This window comes from Symphalangus syndactylus, chromosome 3, assembly GCF_028878055.3.
Source record: "Symphalangus syndactylus isolate Jambi chromosome 3, NHGRI_mSymSyn1-v2.1_pri, whole genome shotgun sequence".
Classification (NCBI taxonomy): Eukaryota; Metazoa; Chordata; class Mammalia; order Primates; family Hylobatidae; genus Symphalangus; species Symphalangus syndactylus.
In genome coordinates this window covers 14,772,392-14,789,018 of record NC_072425.2, presented here as the reverse complement: position 1 = coordinate 14,789,018, position 16,627 = coordinate 14,772,392, and the positions used below count along the sequence as shown (strand labels likewise).

Sequence of the window (16,627 nt, the reverse complement as noted above, 5' to 3'; positions counted from 1 at the left end):
TCCTTCTGCAGTGAATTACTCACCCAGTGAAGGGAATGATCTCCTCCACACTACTGAGACTACTTTGGTCTGTGCTGTCTAGACTGCTATTTTTGGATACTCCAGTTTTTGATAAATTCACCTTCCTGAGGACTTGGGCATTTTAAGAAGCAGGACTTAAATGGCTCTGTTTAAACAGAATCCCTTAGGATGATTTTACTAGCATTAGCTTCCTCAAACTGCAGAGGAAAATGTGTCAGAGGGAATATAGATTTACTCAAAGAGTAACTGTAAGAAAATATCCATTTAAAATGTTTTAAAAAATCAATTTGGTTCTGAATATTAAAGAAGCTGCACTTACAGAAACATAGAAAGTTTTATAAAACTTTACAGGTCGGGCGTGGTGGCTCACGCCTGTAATCCCAGCACTTTGGGAGGCTGAGGTGGTTGGATCACCTGAGGTCAGGAGTTCAAGACCAGCCTGGCCAACATGGTGAAACCCTGTCTCTACTAAAAACACAAAAATTAGCCGGGCATGGTGGCAGGCACCTGTAGTCCCAGCTACTTGGGAGGCTGAAGCAGGAGAATCGCTTGAACCCAGGAGGTGGAGGTTGCAGTGAGACAAGATGGTGCCATTGTACTCCAGCCTGGGCGACACAGCAAGACTGTCTCAAAAAAAAAAGCTGGGCATGATGGCCTGCACCTGTAATCCCAGCTACTCAGGAGGCTGAGGCAGGAGAATCACTTGAACCAGGGAGGTGGAGGTTGCAGTGAGCTGAGATTGCACCACTACACTCTAGCCTGGGTGACACAGCCAGACTCTGTCTCAAAAAAGAAAAAAAAAAACTTTACAAACAAAAATGTGCCATCACAAATACCACCTGAAATTAACTTATTGAGCTTTTAACAAAGATTTAAATTAATTTCCATAGACAAATTGAGATTTTTTTTTTTTTTTTTTTGAGACGGAGTCTCACTCTGTTGCACAGGCTGGAGTGCAGTGGTGTGATCTCAGCTCACTGTGACCTCCGCCTCTTGGGTTCAAGCGATTCTCCTGCCTCAGCCTCCCGAGTAGCTGGGACTACAGACGCCTGCCACCACACCCGGATAATTTTTTGTATTTTTAGTAGAGATAGGATTTCACCGTGTTAGCAAGGATGGTCTTGATCTCCTGACCTTGTGATCTGCCCACCTCAGCCCCCAAAGTGCTGGGCTTACAGGCGTGAGCCACCGTGCCCTGCCAGATTGAGAATATTAAAAGCAGAAATACTCAAATATATTTCTCAACCTAAAAGTGATGAAAAAGGATTACCCAAAGTGACTTCATTGCTTGCCCACAAAAAGAATAAATTAAATTTGAAAGGCAGAATTAGAAGATTTATTTGTTTTTTTCTTTTGTTGTTTTTCTTCCAAACACTATGGTGACTTAGGAATAGAAGGTTTATTTCAAGGATCACAGATACCTTATGTTTTGACAATAGGAGTAGATGCAGATTCCACAAAATCATATATTCATCTGCTGTTTCTGAAGCTGGGTTTTGAATTAGGGTGCTGTGCTCCCTGGGTTGAATATGTCTCCTATAGCAGGAGCCTGTGAGGTAACTGACAAAAAGGGGCTCCAACACCACAGTGCCCTAGTTGTACATTCAAGTTAGTATAACAGATTTTAATTAGAAAGGAAAAGCACACAAAATGAAAGGTCTTACTGAATCCAAATCTCATTAAAATGCAATTCTACAATTTGCCATTAAAAACAGGTACAGGCTGGGTATGATGGCTCACACCTGTAATCCTAGCACTTTGGGAGGCCAAGGCGGGTGGATCACTTGAGGTCAGCAGTTTGATACCAGCCTGGCCAATATGGTGAAACCCCGTCTCTACTAAAAATACAAAAAAAATCCATCCTGACCAACATGGTGAAACCCCGTCTCTACTAAAAATACAAAAATTAGTTGGGCATGGTGGCACAGGCCTGTAGTCCCAGCTACTCCAGAGGCAGAGGCAGGAGAATCACTTGAACCCGGGAGGCGGAGGTTGCAGTGAGCTGAGATTGTGCCACTGCACTGCAGCCTGGTGACAGAGTGAGACTCTGTCTCAGAAAGAAACAAAACAAAACAAAACAAAAAAACTAGCCAAGCATGGTGGCGGGCACCTGTAATCCCAGCTACTTGGGAGGCTGAGGCAGGAGAATCACTTGAACCTGGGAAGCAGAGGTTGCAGTGAGACGAGATGGTGCCACTGCACTCCACCCTGGGCGACAGAGGAAAACTTCGTCTCAAATAAGTAAATAAAATAAAAATAGGTACAGACTTAGGCTTAATTGTTATAATTAGTCATAAGTCTGTTTCCGTTGTAGACATGAAAACACTAAGGAGTCTGTTTCTGTTGTAGAAATGAAAATACTACGTTCACGGCTCTTTCTAGTTGCATTCTAAACACAAGAGATAAGAACGTAAGCAAACATAAGATAAAAATATATGTGTGGGTTAAAAAAATAAAACTTAGCTGAAGTTTAGGAGGCAGCTGCATATGGATGAAGTTAGTGATATAAAGAATGTGGAGGCCGGGTGTGGCGGCTCATGCCTGTAATACCAGCACTTTGGGAGGCTGAGGAAGGAGGATCATTTGGGCCCAGGAGTTTGAGACTAGCCTCGGCAACATAGCAAGACTCTCATCTCTGCAAACAAACAAACAAACAAAAAAAACACACAAAGTTAGCTGCATGTGGTGGCGCACGCCTATAGTCTCAGCTACCCAGGAGGCTGAGGTGGAAGGATCACTTGAGCCTGGGAGGTCAAGGCTACAGACAGCTGTGACCACATCACTGCATTCCAGCCTGGGCAACAGAGTGAGATCCTGTCAAAAAAAAACAAAAACAAACAAACAAAAAAGAATGCAGAAAGACACACAGAGTACAAAAAGTTGCATTTCCATATTTTTATAACAATAATTATATTGTGTAAAAGGGCATTAAGGAGGCTGTTGTTGGATGTGCAACAAATGGAAGGGCTCAGAAAGTAGAAGCCTCAGGACTAATGAATGCAGCGGTGCTCTGAGCCAAATGTGTTCTGAAATGAAGAGAAAGGGGAAAATCGTAACCTGTAGAAAAAGTACCAGAATTTTGACTGTGCTAGAGTCTGAGCAGATGAGATTAGGAGGGGAAACTGCTATGGAATGTATCCCTTTAAGAAGCAGCAATAAACTTCTAGCCTATTTTGACGTTCTTAGAACACCTTAGTCACTCTTAGTTCCTCTCTGTTTCTATGGATGCAGTAAAAGCAAGAAACAAAAAGAAACATCTCTAACTGCCCCAAAGATGCTGAGTGAAAGACACTGTAAAAAATAAGATTTTCAGGCCAGCGTGGTGGCTCACGCCTGTAATCCCAACACTTTGGGGGGCCCAGGTGGCTGGATCATCTGAGGTCAGGAATTCGAGACCAGCCCAGCCAAAATGGCAAAACCCCGTCTCTACTAAAAATACAAAAATTAGCTGAGTATGGTGGCGAGCGCCTGTAATCCCGGCTACTCAGGAACTTGAACCTGGGAGGTGGAGGTTGCAGTGAGCCGAGATCGCACCACTGCACTCCAGCTTGGGTGACAGAGTAAGACTCTGTCTCAAAAAAAAAAAAAAAAAATTAAACTGCTTACTTTTTTTCATTAAAAAAAAACAACCTAATTTCTCCTGGGCATCGTGGCTCAATGCCTATAATCCCAGCACTTGGGGAGGCTGAATGAGAGGATCACTTGAGCCCAGGAGTTCGAGACCAGCCTGGGCAACATGGCGAGACCCAGTCTGTACAAAAAATAAAAATAAAAATTAGCTGGGTGTGGTGTCATGCGCCTGTGGGTCCCACTACTTGGGAGGCTGAGGTGGGAGGATGACCTGGGCCCGGGGAGGTGGAGGCTGCAGTGAGCCAGATTGTGCCATTGCACTCCAGCCTGGGCAACAGAGTGAGACTCTGTCTCAAAAAACAAACCGAAAAAGCCACCTAATTTTTTAAATAGTTTAAAAATTACTCCTCCAGATAGGTATTGTCAAATAATTTGAAGAGGAAAAGTATTAGGGATAATGAAGTTATAAAATTAGTCTTAGAAGGATGGATATAAATTGTAACTGTGTTGGGCTGCATCAACACTTATAAAAGATCGACGTTAACCTCAGAAAGCAAAATCTTGCTCTTTATAATTTAAAAAATGCTCCATTTTATTGTAAGCAAGAGGAGCTTAGTCAAGCCCCTTAGTGTCTGGCTTCAACCTGAAAACGGAATCTTCTGGTTTATTTCCTGATTTCTATGCAGAGATTGGACGACAAAGGCTGTCTAAATATGAATTGATCTCTCCCAAGCTTGATCAATCAGCAGGTGCAAAGGTTCAACCAGCTTCCCCGCCTCTAGCTGTCCTGCATTCTTTTCGGCTCTGGAAAACCAACTGTGCCTCTCAAACATCCCATACTAGTCTCCATAGGTGATTCTCTCCCCGAGAAAACAAGTTCAAGACCGACCCAGGAAAGGAAGAAAAGAGGGTGATAGAGAGAGAAAGAAATCAGACTCTAAATACCAGGGAGAACTTTGAATGCAATCCAAAGACTAAAGAAGAAAGAAGTATACAAGCTAAATTATTAATGAGAAGAAAAAGCCAGATTTTTAAAGTCCTGACTTATTTCTAAACTCTATAAATATTTCCAAGTTGGAGGGGGCAGTGGTAGAGTGGGTGCAAAATATTACAAAAATATTACAGGAAAAAAATGTTTAAGGCCCTGGCATCTGAAACTTAGTTAACACCAATGAAAAAGATTTTCCACTAAAATACTTGCCAATTAACTCACTTCCTGCTTTAAGATGGCTCTGCAAACACATAGGTGATGTTCCTTTCTAAGAGAAGGGATCCCACTTCTCAACCCCACTGCCATAGTTGAGCATCTGACTCAAGGACTTGCATGAAAAACTCTATGGGGGAATAGGTGCTAGAGCTAAAAGGTAAAAATTGCTAAGAGGGGCCGGACGTGGTGGCTTATGCCTATAATCCTAGCACTTTGGGAGGCCGAGGCGAGCGGATCACTTGAGGTCAGGAGTTTGAGACCAGCCTGGCCAACATGGTCATCTCTACTAAACCTCATTTCTACTAAAAATTAAAAAAAAAATGGCTGGGCGCGATGGCTCATGCCTGTAATTCTAGCACTTCGGGAGACCAAGGTGGGCGGATCACAAGGTCAAGAGATCGAGACTATCCTGGCCAACATGGTGAAACCCCCCTCTCTACTAACAATACAAAAATTAGTTGGGCGTGGTGGTATGGGCCTGTAGTCCCATCTACTCGGGAGGCTGAGGCAGGATAATCGCTTGAACCCGGGAGGCGGAGGTTGCAGTGAGCCGAGATCGCGCCACTGCACTCCAGCCTGGTGACAGGGCAAAACTCCGTCTCAAAACAAAAACAAAAACAAAAATTAGCCTGGCGTGGCGGCACACACCTGCACCTGTAATCCCAGCTACTCAGGAGGCTGAGGCAAGAGAATCCATTGAACTTAAGAGGAAGAGGTTGCAGTGAGCCGAGATTGTGCCACCGCACTCCAGCCTGGGCGACAGAGCAAGACCCAGTCTCAAAAAAAAAAAAAATTGCTAAGAGGCAATTTTTGTCCGTGTGCATGCCAAATTAGTGGAAAAAACACTAATCTGCAGAGATGAAGAGGAAAGCAAACACAAGACATTATTACCCCCATATGTTCAAAATGTACCTGTGGACTTTCCACTGGCCGATTTAAGTACCTTGTGAGACTGGCCTGTTCATCCAGCCGCTGGTTCTGTGAGATATCCCTTGCACAGACACTCTTGTCTGAGCATCTTGGCTGACAATCTAGCAGCTATCCCCCACCCATCCCATCTTCCCTTTGGCAGAGCACCTGTCTTATTACAGGATCACTTTCTCCATCTCTCTTGCAACACAGACATGGGCATGTGACATTACCCTGGCTAACCAGATGTAGCAAATATCTACTAAACACGTACTGAGAAAGGTTTCCTCCCTAATAAACCCGGATACTTTTTGTATTTTTAGTAGAGATGGGGTTTCACCATGTTGGAAAGGCTGGTCTCCAACTCTTAACCTGAAGTGATCTGCCTGCCTCGGCCTCCCAAAGTGCTGGAATTGCCGGCATAAGCCACTGCACCCGGCTCCCTCCTCTTCTTTACTTGACGTGGTCATAGCTACCTGTGATGCTTGAAATGGCAGAGCCAGAGATGGAAAGCACCTCGCTTTTTGATGACAATTTCTCAGCTATTACTGAACTGAGACACCAACCTGGAATTTCCCTGCCTCTGGACTCTTTGTCATGTGAGATAGAGTGCCCTTGTTGTCTAAGCCACTTTTCTTTGGGTCTTTTTTTTTTTTTGTCTCCTTCCAAAATGTTGCTATAATTCAACCATTCTTATTGAGAGCTGACTCTGAGCCAAGCTCTGTACTGGCACTGGAATGAAAGTAGGGAACAGTAGAGTGCTCATGAGCACTCTAGGCTAAAAGAGCAGTAGAAGCACAGACTTGCGGGGCTCAAGATAGACATGGGATTAGGGAAGGCCTTTCAGAGGGAGGGATTTCTAAGAGGAAATGAGAAGAATAAGTAAAAATCAGCCAAGCCAAACAGACAGAAGGGATGGAAGGAAGGTGGAAAAGCAAGAGACAGTCTAGGCAGAGGGAAGGGACTGTACAAAGGCCCAAGGCAGGAAAGAACATGGCAAGCTGAAGGAAATGGAAGATATCCAGTGTACCTGGAATGTGGGAGAAAGCAGGAGAGGCGGGGACCAGAGCAGTCAGGGCCTTGGAGACCACGGCCAGGAATTTCTAGGACTGGTGATGAGTGTTCACCAACTAATACAATCCCTTTTTCTCTCTAAGCCTTCTTTGTGCCTTACAGCCTGTGTTTTAAAAATTTTTAATGAGGTTTGGAGATGTAATCTATCATTCTGAAAAGAGATTTTTACTGTTACTATAGGAAGCCCCCTATCCCACTAAGAAGAGGAACCTAATTTTTGAGAAAAATCAAAAGCCTTATGGACCAATACTGTCTTCCATTTAGGCCAATAAGCTAGACTCAGAAGTTCCACATCTCATCTTCCCAAACATTCCTGAGCAAGAGCATGTAACATAACAGCTTTGGACTTGGAGCCTGGAAACCTGGGTTCAAATTCTGATACTAATAGTTACAAGTCATATTATGGTGGGCAAGATCTTTTTTTTCTTAAGCCTCAGTTTCCTCACCTGGCAAATGGGAGAACATCCTTCCCAACCTCACATAGTTTTTTTTTTTGAGACGGAGTCTTGCTCTGTCGCCCAGGCTGGAGTGCAGTGGCGCAATCTCGGCTCACTGCAAGCTCCGCCTCCCAGGCTCACGCCATTCTCCTGCCTCAGCCTCTCCGAGCAGCTGGGACTACAGGCGCCCGCCACCACGCCCGTCTAATTTTTTGTATTTTTAGTAGAGACGGGGTTTCACTGTGATCTCGATCTCCTGACCTCGTGATCCGCCCGCCTCGGCCTCCCAAAGTGCTGGGATTACAAGCGTGAGCCACCGTGCCTGGCCACATAGTTTATTTTTTAAAAAATGATATATAATATACACAAATATAAGACTTTGTTATTCGAACTGTTAATATTATGAAATATAATTTATTTTAGTTCTATATTCCAAAAACAGTTGATGACTTGGCATTGACAATCTCAGAATAGGAATTAAAATGAGAGAACAAAATTGACAGCAAGGAATAATGAGACACAAAGGCTGGATTTCAAAGTAATTTACCAAGTTAAATACCAGGACAGGGGTCATATGGCTCTCTTAATGCAGGCCCATGGTTCCTTATTTGCAAATCAAAAATCAAAAATTCCTGAACAAGTTTTTTCTAGCTCATCTGGTGACAAAGCTCGCCTGAGGTTGATCTCTATTTATCTCACTCAGTGTAATTATTCATATATTTCATGGCAGAAATATTAATTAATATTACACAATATATATTTATTGTAGTTTCTTTTTAAATCCCCAAATATCTGGAATTCCAAAACACAGTTGTCCCCAAAGGTTTCGGATAATGGATTATGGACCTAATTTTGGGAAATTGGTTGTTCAATAAGACAAGATGATATGACTAATTATGTAGCATAGGCAAAAAAAAGTCTGCTGATAAATTATCAGAATTAAGAGTTTTTTAAAAAGTTTAGGCCAGGCACGGTGGCTCACGCCTGTAATCCCAGCACCTTGGGAGGCCGAGGCAGGTGGATCACAAGGTCAGGAGATAGCGACCATTCTGGCTAACACGGTGAAACCCTGTCTCTGCTAAAAATACAAAAACAAAATTAGGTGGGCGTGGTGGCAGGCACCTGTAGTCCCAGCTACTCGGGAGGCTGAGGCAGGAGAATGGCATGAACCTGGGAGGCGGAGCTTGCAGTGAGCCGAGATCATGCCATTGCACGCCAGCCTGGGTGACAGAGCAAGACTCCATCTCATTTAAAAAAAAAAATTATGTATCTATATATACATATATATATATATATAACACTATTACTTATAACAGCATGAAGAATTACAAGTAGACAGAAACAAACATAATAAAAGGTGTGCAGGAACATAATAGAGAAAAGTATAAAACTTTATTAAAATGCATTTGCTAAGGTTTCAATGAATGTGTCCTCCAAAAGACATGCTGGAACTTAACCTCCAAGGTGACAGTACTAAGAGCTGGTGCCTATGGGAACTGATTAGGCTATGAAGGCTCCACCCTCATGGCTGGGATTAATGCCCATATGAAAGACGCTTCAGAGAGCTGCTGTTGCTCTTCCATCCCTTCCCCATGTGGCAACACCTAGATAGCACCATTTGAGGAATGGGCCTTCACCAGTCACTGAACCTGCTGGCACCTTGATCTTGAACTTCCCAGCCTCCAAAACTGTGAGAAATAAATTTCTGTTGTTTATAAATTATCCACTCTCAGGTATTTTGTTATAGCAGCACAAATGGACTAAGACAACATTAAAGAAAAACAGAATAAATATAGAAATATACCATGTTCATGGATTGGAAGTCCATATATTATAGATATATCGATCCTCCCCCAGATTATCTACAGATTCAATGCAGTTCAATTAAAACCCCAACAAGTTTTCTGGAGAACAAAATTCTAAGATTTAAATCAAGATGCAAAGGTCAACTAATAGCCAAAACACTCTTGAAGAACAAGGTAGGAATATTAGCCATACCAGATACTGACTTATTCTAAAGTTAATTAAGAGGCTTTGTGGTATTGGCCAGGGACAAAGACATAGATAAATACAAAGAATAGAAAGGCCAGGGCAAAATGACTTTTGATTTAAGATAGATGTAGCCATGTAGAAAAGATGCAGAGCCTAATGGCTAAGAATCTGGATTCTGGAACTAGAATAAATTGGTTTGAATGCTGGCTCTTTGACTACTAGGTATGCCACATGAAGCAAGTATTTAACCTCTGTGTTGCTGTTTCTCATCTCAAAAGAGGATAGAAGCAGGACCTACTCACTGAGTTACTAAAAGGATTAGTAAATTACCTCATGCTTAGCATATGCCTGGCACATGGTAAGCCCTCAGTAAGTGTTAATGCTATCATTTTCATCATCATCATCATCATCATTGTCATCAACCAGTGGGGAAAGAACAAGCTGTTCAATAAGAGGCACAGGGATAATTGCATATCTATCGGGAAAAATGAGATAAAACCTCTACTTTTAAAAAATATACAAAAACTTATTCCAGGTAGATTAAGAATTAAGAAGCTAAATGTAAAAGGCTAGGCTATAAAACTTTTAGGAGACAATATAGGATAATATCTTTTGGATCCTGAGGTAGGAAATTTTTTTGTTTTGTTTTGTTTTGTTTTTTAATTGAGATGGAGTCTCGCTCTGTCGCCCAGGCTGGAGTGCAGTGGTGCGATCTCGGCTCACTGCAACCTCCATCTCCTGGGTTCAAGCAATTCTCCTACCTCAGCCTCCCAAGTAGCTGAGACTACAGGGCACGTGCCACCACACCAGGCTAATTTTTTGTATTTTTAGTGGAGAAAGGGTTTCACCATGTTAGCCAGGATAGTCTCGATCTCCTGACCTCATGATCTGCCCGCCTCAGCCTCCCAAAGTGCTGGGATTAGAGGCGTGAGCCACCACGCCCGGCCAGAAATGATTTTTAAACAAGACATCAAAAAAACAAGACCATAATGAAAAAAGTCAATAAATTTGACTACACAAAAACTAAAAAATTCCGTTCATGAAAAGATAGCACAAGGAAAGTGAACATACAAAATACAAACTGAGTGAAGATATTTGTAACACATATGATCAACAGAGAATTGGTATCTAGAATATAGATAGCACTCCTTCAATTGTTCTATTTTTTATGTTTTTAAGAGACAGGATCTCACTATGTTGCCCAGGCTGGTCTCGAATTCCTGGGCTCAAGCAATCCCCCTGCCTCGGCCTCCCAAAGTGCTGGGATTACAGGCATGAGCTACTGTGCCTGGCTCCAGCTGTTCTAAAAAGAGTCAAATAACTTAACCGGAAAAGGGACAAAAATAAATGAATAAGAATTTTAAGCAACAAATTATATTTAGCTTAATTAGTAATCAGGGAAATGCATATTAAAACCACAATGAAATACATTTCACATCCATCAGTCTGGCAAAAATTTAAAGTCAGACAGCACCAAGTGTAAACAAGGACGTGGTGTAATGAGAACATTCATACACTGCTGGGGACCTCGGAAAACAGGTTGGTTTTACCTAGTAAAGGTGAACCTGTGCCTCTGTATGACGTCTCTAGGTATATATCTTAAGGTTTAGGAGCTAGACAATAACTCTTGCTCATGTGCACCAAGAGACATGCATATGAATATAGCAGCATAATTCATGGTAGAAAAAATATTGGAAACAACCTGCTTTGTTTTGAATGTGTTCCCCAAAGTTCATGTGTCAGAAACTTAATGGGAGATGGGGCCAAATAAAAGATGGCAGAGCCCTCCTGAATGGTTTAATATCATTATCAAAGGAGTGGATTAGTTATTTCAAGAGTGGGCTTGTTACAAAAGGGAGTTTGATGCCCTCTTGCTCTCTTGCCGTCACTAAGTGGCAAAAGGCCTTCAACTGGTGCCAGCACCATATTCTTGGACTTTCCAACCTCTAGATTCATGAGCCAAATAATTTTCTGTTTATAAATTACCCAGTTTGTGGTATTCTGCTATAGCAACACAAAATAGACTAAGACAAACCCACCTGTCCATCTGATTCTACTTGAAGTCCAAAAATAGGCAAAACTAAACAATGTATTTTACTGGTATATTCATACGTGATGAAACTGTAAAAATAACAGAATATGTTCAATGCAAAATTCTGAACACTCAAATAGGGTGGCAGAGGCTTAGAAAGGGATGTGATCACGGAGGGGCCAGCGGGAGATTCTGGAATAATGTTCTATTTCTTATTTCTTTTTTTTTTTTTCTTTTTGAGACGGAGTCTCACTGTGTCGCCCAGGCTGGAGTGCAATGGTGCAATCTCGGCTCATGGCAACCTCTGCCTCCCAGGTTCAAGCAATCCCCCTGCCTTAGCCTCCCAAGCAGCTGGGACTACAAGTGCGTGCCACCACACCCAGCTAATTTTGTTGGCCAGGCTGGTCTCAAACTCCTGACCTCAAGTGATCCACCTGCCTCATCCCCCCAAAGTGCTGGGATTACAGGCATGAGCCACCGTGCCCAGCCTAATGTTCTATTTCTTAGCCTGGGTGGCATGTACATGGATGTGCATTTTACTGCTATTCTTGTACATATTATTCTATACATACATATTTTCATACATTCTTTTGTAATATGCCATAATTATTTATTAGTTTACAATTTGGTTGATAGGAAAATCTTCAGGATAAGAGATACTTAAGATCACTTGAGCCTCTGCCAATTAGAGATCAAAAATGAAGGTAAAACATTTATGAAGGAAAAATTTAAGTGGATAGAAAAGCTATTACATAAAGTATTGAACTATTACTTTTTCCTTGATTGATATACCTCTATTTTCTTCCCTTAAAAAAAATAAAACATTTTTCAGAAAATGGGCATCATTTAGTACCCAACTATGGAATGATGATTGATTGCAAAAAAGACTTCACCCTTGGGGGAAAAACTTCTAAAAAAAAAAAAAAAATCCAGGACGATTACTGTCTAAAGGCCAAAAATATTTTTCATATGCCACCACAGTAATATTAATATAATAAATATTCTGTTAAATAAAATGTTCTTAACAGATAACACAAAACATTACAGTAAGCAACATATGCTGCTTCTACTGTAGGCCCAAAACACATACACCCATCCATTCTTCCAACAAATATTTTATTGAGCACTTACTATGCCAAATACTATTCTAGAAACTGAGGGCCTAGCAGGTAACAGAAGACACAACTTCTCTATTCTCATGGAGCTCGCATACTAGTAGGTCTTTACAGTACAGAGCTATAAAGAAATATCAGAAAGATTAATTCAAAATTTATTTACATTCCCATGAGGAAAACCAATAGGTCTCTGGATATGAACATTTTAAAGTTTCTTGATACCTGCTAGCAGGAATGATAATAAAACTATTTAACAACCCATCATCAATAGACTCCCTGTCCAATCAGAAGAGGCCAGTAGTACGAAAGGGCATCCTGGCTAAAAATCCAGCCTCGACTATTGCCCAGGTCTTTACTAGAAAAGGTGAACCAATTACACACTCACCAACAGTATACAAGGATCCCTAACTTGCTGAACCCTGACTAGGACTGAATACTAGCATTTGCAAAACAAAAAAACTACCTTATTTGGTATGCAAATTGCTTTTTGTGCATTTATTTCTTTTGTTTTGTTTTGCTTTGGAGATAGGGTCTCACTCTGTTGCCTGGACTGGAGTGCACTGGCACAATTTCGGCTCACTGTAACCTCAACCTCCTGGGCTCCGGTGATCCTCCCACCTCAGCCTCCTGAGTAGCTGGAACTACAGGTGCAAGCCACTATGCCTGGCTAATTTTTGTATCTTTTGTAGAGATGGGGTTTTGCCATATTGCCCAGGCTGGTCTTGAACTCCCGGACTCAAGCAATGCACCTGCCTCGGCCTCCCAAAGTGCATTTATTTAATTATTCATGAAATTAATGTTTTAGACATTTTCATTTGGAATTTGGAATTCCTTTTGTAACTGTTCTCTTCTTAATCTTTGTTTATTCATCTATTAGAAATTTTGTATTTATTGTTTTGCATAAGCTTCTTATATATTAAGGTAACTGTCTTATTTTGAATAAATGTTTATCTAGTTTAAAATTTTATATATTATTGTTACAAACTGAATGTTTATACCTCCCTTCCCCAATTCATATGTTGAAAGCTAATCCCCAATGCAGTGGTACCTGAAGGTGAGCCCTTTGGGAGGTGATTAGGTCATGAGGGTGGGCCCCTTGTGAATGGGATTAGTGCCCTTTTAATACTCCCTTTGTAATACTCCACGTACCAGGAGGTGCTCTTGGCACTGTTCAGGTAGTTCTAACATGAGTTGCTTCTTCACAATACCTGATTCATCACATCCCCCACTATCAGTCAAGACGTACTGCACTACCAAACTAGATGTCCTTTGAAAATATTTGCTGAGGCCGGGCATGGGGGCTCACACCTGTAATCCCAGCACTTTGGGAGGCTGAGGCTGGTGGATCACCTGAGGCTGGGAGTTCAACACCAGCCTGACCAACATGGAGAAATCCTGTCTCTACTAAAAATACAAAATTCGCTGGGCGTGGTGGTGCATGCCTGTAATCCGAGCTACTCGGGAGGCTGAGGCAGGAGAATCACTTGAACCCGGGAGGTGGAGGTTGCGGTGAGCCAAGATCGCACCATTGCACTCTAGCCTGGGCAACAAGAGCAAAAGTCTATCTCAAAAAAAGAAACGAAAAGAAAAGAAAATATTTGCTGAATGCATGAATGAGTCAATGGAAACTTCTACTGAATTCTTTCTAGCCTGTGGTCAGAGTTGGTTTTGTTCACATACGTAGTTTATTATCTTGGCTTTCAGGAATGTGCCAGTGACTCCGCAAGGTGCTAGGGATGTAACTATGAACAGAAGAGTGCCCTGATCTCATGGAGCTGTTAAAAATGTCATTTGGCAGAGCATGGTGGCTCATGTCTATAATGACAACACTTTGGGAGGCTGAGGTGGGAGAATCACTTGAGCCCAGGAGATGGAGACCAGCCTGGGCAACATAGCAAGACCCCATCTCTTTAAAAAAAAAAAAGGTAATTTATGAAGAGCATGCAATAACATGAGAATTTTACTTATTAAAAAATAATTCAATCATACCACAAGGAGTTCTTCAAGTCCCTGAGATCAGCTGCAAAAAAAAGCTAAAAGTCTCTAGTACATGGCTGCCTTCCCTAAGCTGTTGCCAAAGAATGTGAGATATCTAAGTGTTTATATACCTATAAACCTAGCACAAGTGTTTTCTTTTCATTAATTATACACGGGTAGTCGGTTCTACTTAATAACTGAACGGTATTCAGCTTTAAAAAATAAACATTAATAGATATTTCAAAGAAATCCCACCATGTTTGGCTCTATTTTTAAGTGGCTGTAAATTATTTGTTGCTTCATCCCATTTCAATGTTTTGAGCTCCTATTTCTGTTACAAATTTCTTCTAGGCAAATGCGAATATAATTAATACACTAATATCATGTTTTAAAAACAAATCCAGGCTGGGTGCAGTAGCTCATGCCTGTAATCTCAGCACTTTGGGAGGCCAAGGCAGGCGGATCACTTGAGGTTGGGAGTTCAAGACCAGCCTGGCCAACATCGTGAAACCCAGTCTCTACTAAAAATACAAAAATTAGCCGAGTATGGTGGTGGGTGCCTGTAGTCCCAGCTACTCTGGAGGCTAAGGCAGGAGAATCACTTGAACCTGGAAGGCAGAGGTTGCAATGAGCCAAGATCATACTACTGCACTCCAGCCTGGGTGACAGAGCGAGACTCCATCAAAAAAACAAAAAACAATGGACATCACGGTCTGGTCTAATGTGGTTTTTTTTTTTTTTTTTTTTACCTCCCCTAATACAACACTCTTTTTTTTTTTTGAGACGTAGTTTCACTCTGTCGCCCAGGCTGCAGTGCAGTGGTGTGATCTCGGCTCACTGCAAGCTCCGCCTCCTGGGTTCACGCCATTCTCCTGCCTCAGCCTCCCAAGTAGCTGGGACTACAGGCACCTGCCACCACGCCCGGCTAATTTTTTAATATTTTTAGTAGAGACAGCTTTTCACTGTGTTAGCCAGGATGGTCTCGATCTCCTGACCTTGTGATCCGCCCACCTCGGCCTCCCAAAGTGCTGGGATTACAGGCGTGAGCCACTGGGCCCGGCCAACACTCTTCCTTTTTATTAAAAAAAAAAAAAAGTGTGTTTAAATTGTGTATGTGTATATATATATCATACAATTTGCCATGTTAATCATTTTTAAGTGTATAGTTCTGTTGCATTAAGTACGATACTATTATTATTTCCACTTACGGATGAAGAAACTAACACAGCAGTGAAGTGACTTCACCCCTACTAGTAAGACAGAAGCCCTCTGACTGGCATGCAGGCAGCCAGCTCTAGTGTCTCAGGCTGCAGAGCCTACAAACCTCCCGCTTCCTTGCAATAAAAGATTTGGTGTGACCAATAGTGCTGTAAGTTTTTAGTTTACTCATTTGGGTATTTATTTATTTAGAGACAGAGTCTCACTCTGTCACCCAGGCTGGAGTGCACTGGTGCGTGATCTCAGCTCACTATGCTGCCCAGGCTGGTCTCGAACTCCTGACCTCAAGTCACCCTCCCATCTCCGCCTCCCAAAGTGCTGGGATTGCAGACATGAGCCACCATGTCCAGCCAAGATAGTCCACTTTTAAGTACAGTTGCTTATCACATAAAAAATAAGAATATAGTGTAGCTAAATTGTACAAGGAGAATTTCTACAAACTGTAAATTCTTGTTCCCTGAAAACCTGAAGTGGGGACTTTATTTTAAGCAAGCAAGAATCATCTTTTGCTAGCTAGAAACAGTAAAATAATATATCAAAAAAGATGATTAGTGCTGGGCACAGAGACTCACACCTGTAATCCCAGCACTTTGGGAGGCCGAGGCAAGTGGATCGCCTGAGCTCATAAGTTCAAGACCAGCTTAGGCAATATGGTGAAACCCTGTCTCTACCAAAAATACAAAAAAATTTAGCCGGGCATGGTGGCCTGCGTCTGTGGTCCCAGCTACTCAGGAGGCTGAGGTGGGAGGATCGCTTGAGTCTGGGAGGCAAAGGTTGCAGGCAGCCAAGATTGCGTCAATGCACTCACTCCACTCCCGCCTAGATGAGAGTTAGACTTCCAGGAGACAGAGGTTGCAGTGAGCTGAGATCACGCCACTGCACTCCAGCCTAGGGACACAGCAAGACTCTGTCTCAAAAAAAAAAAAAAAAAAAAAGATCAAATTGTTATATATCTCCCCCAGACAAAAACGATCATAAGCCAGCCAAATGATTTTTTTTGGATTAAACTAACAGTTAGATTGCATAGGTTTCATAAAAAGTCTTTATAGGTTCAGTAGTGATGTCAGATGAAAGA

At 42.0% G+C, this 16,627-nt stretch overlaps 1 protein-coding gene across 39 annotated transcripts in view; it reads right to left on the bottom strand.

Annotated features, from left to right (window-relative positions):
• The window catches only part of FNBP1 (formin binding protein 1), a 161,463-nt gene that overhangs the window by 117,843 nt on the left and 26,993 nt on the right, over positions 1-16,627 (bottom strand). The window lies entirely within an intron of this gene.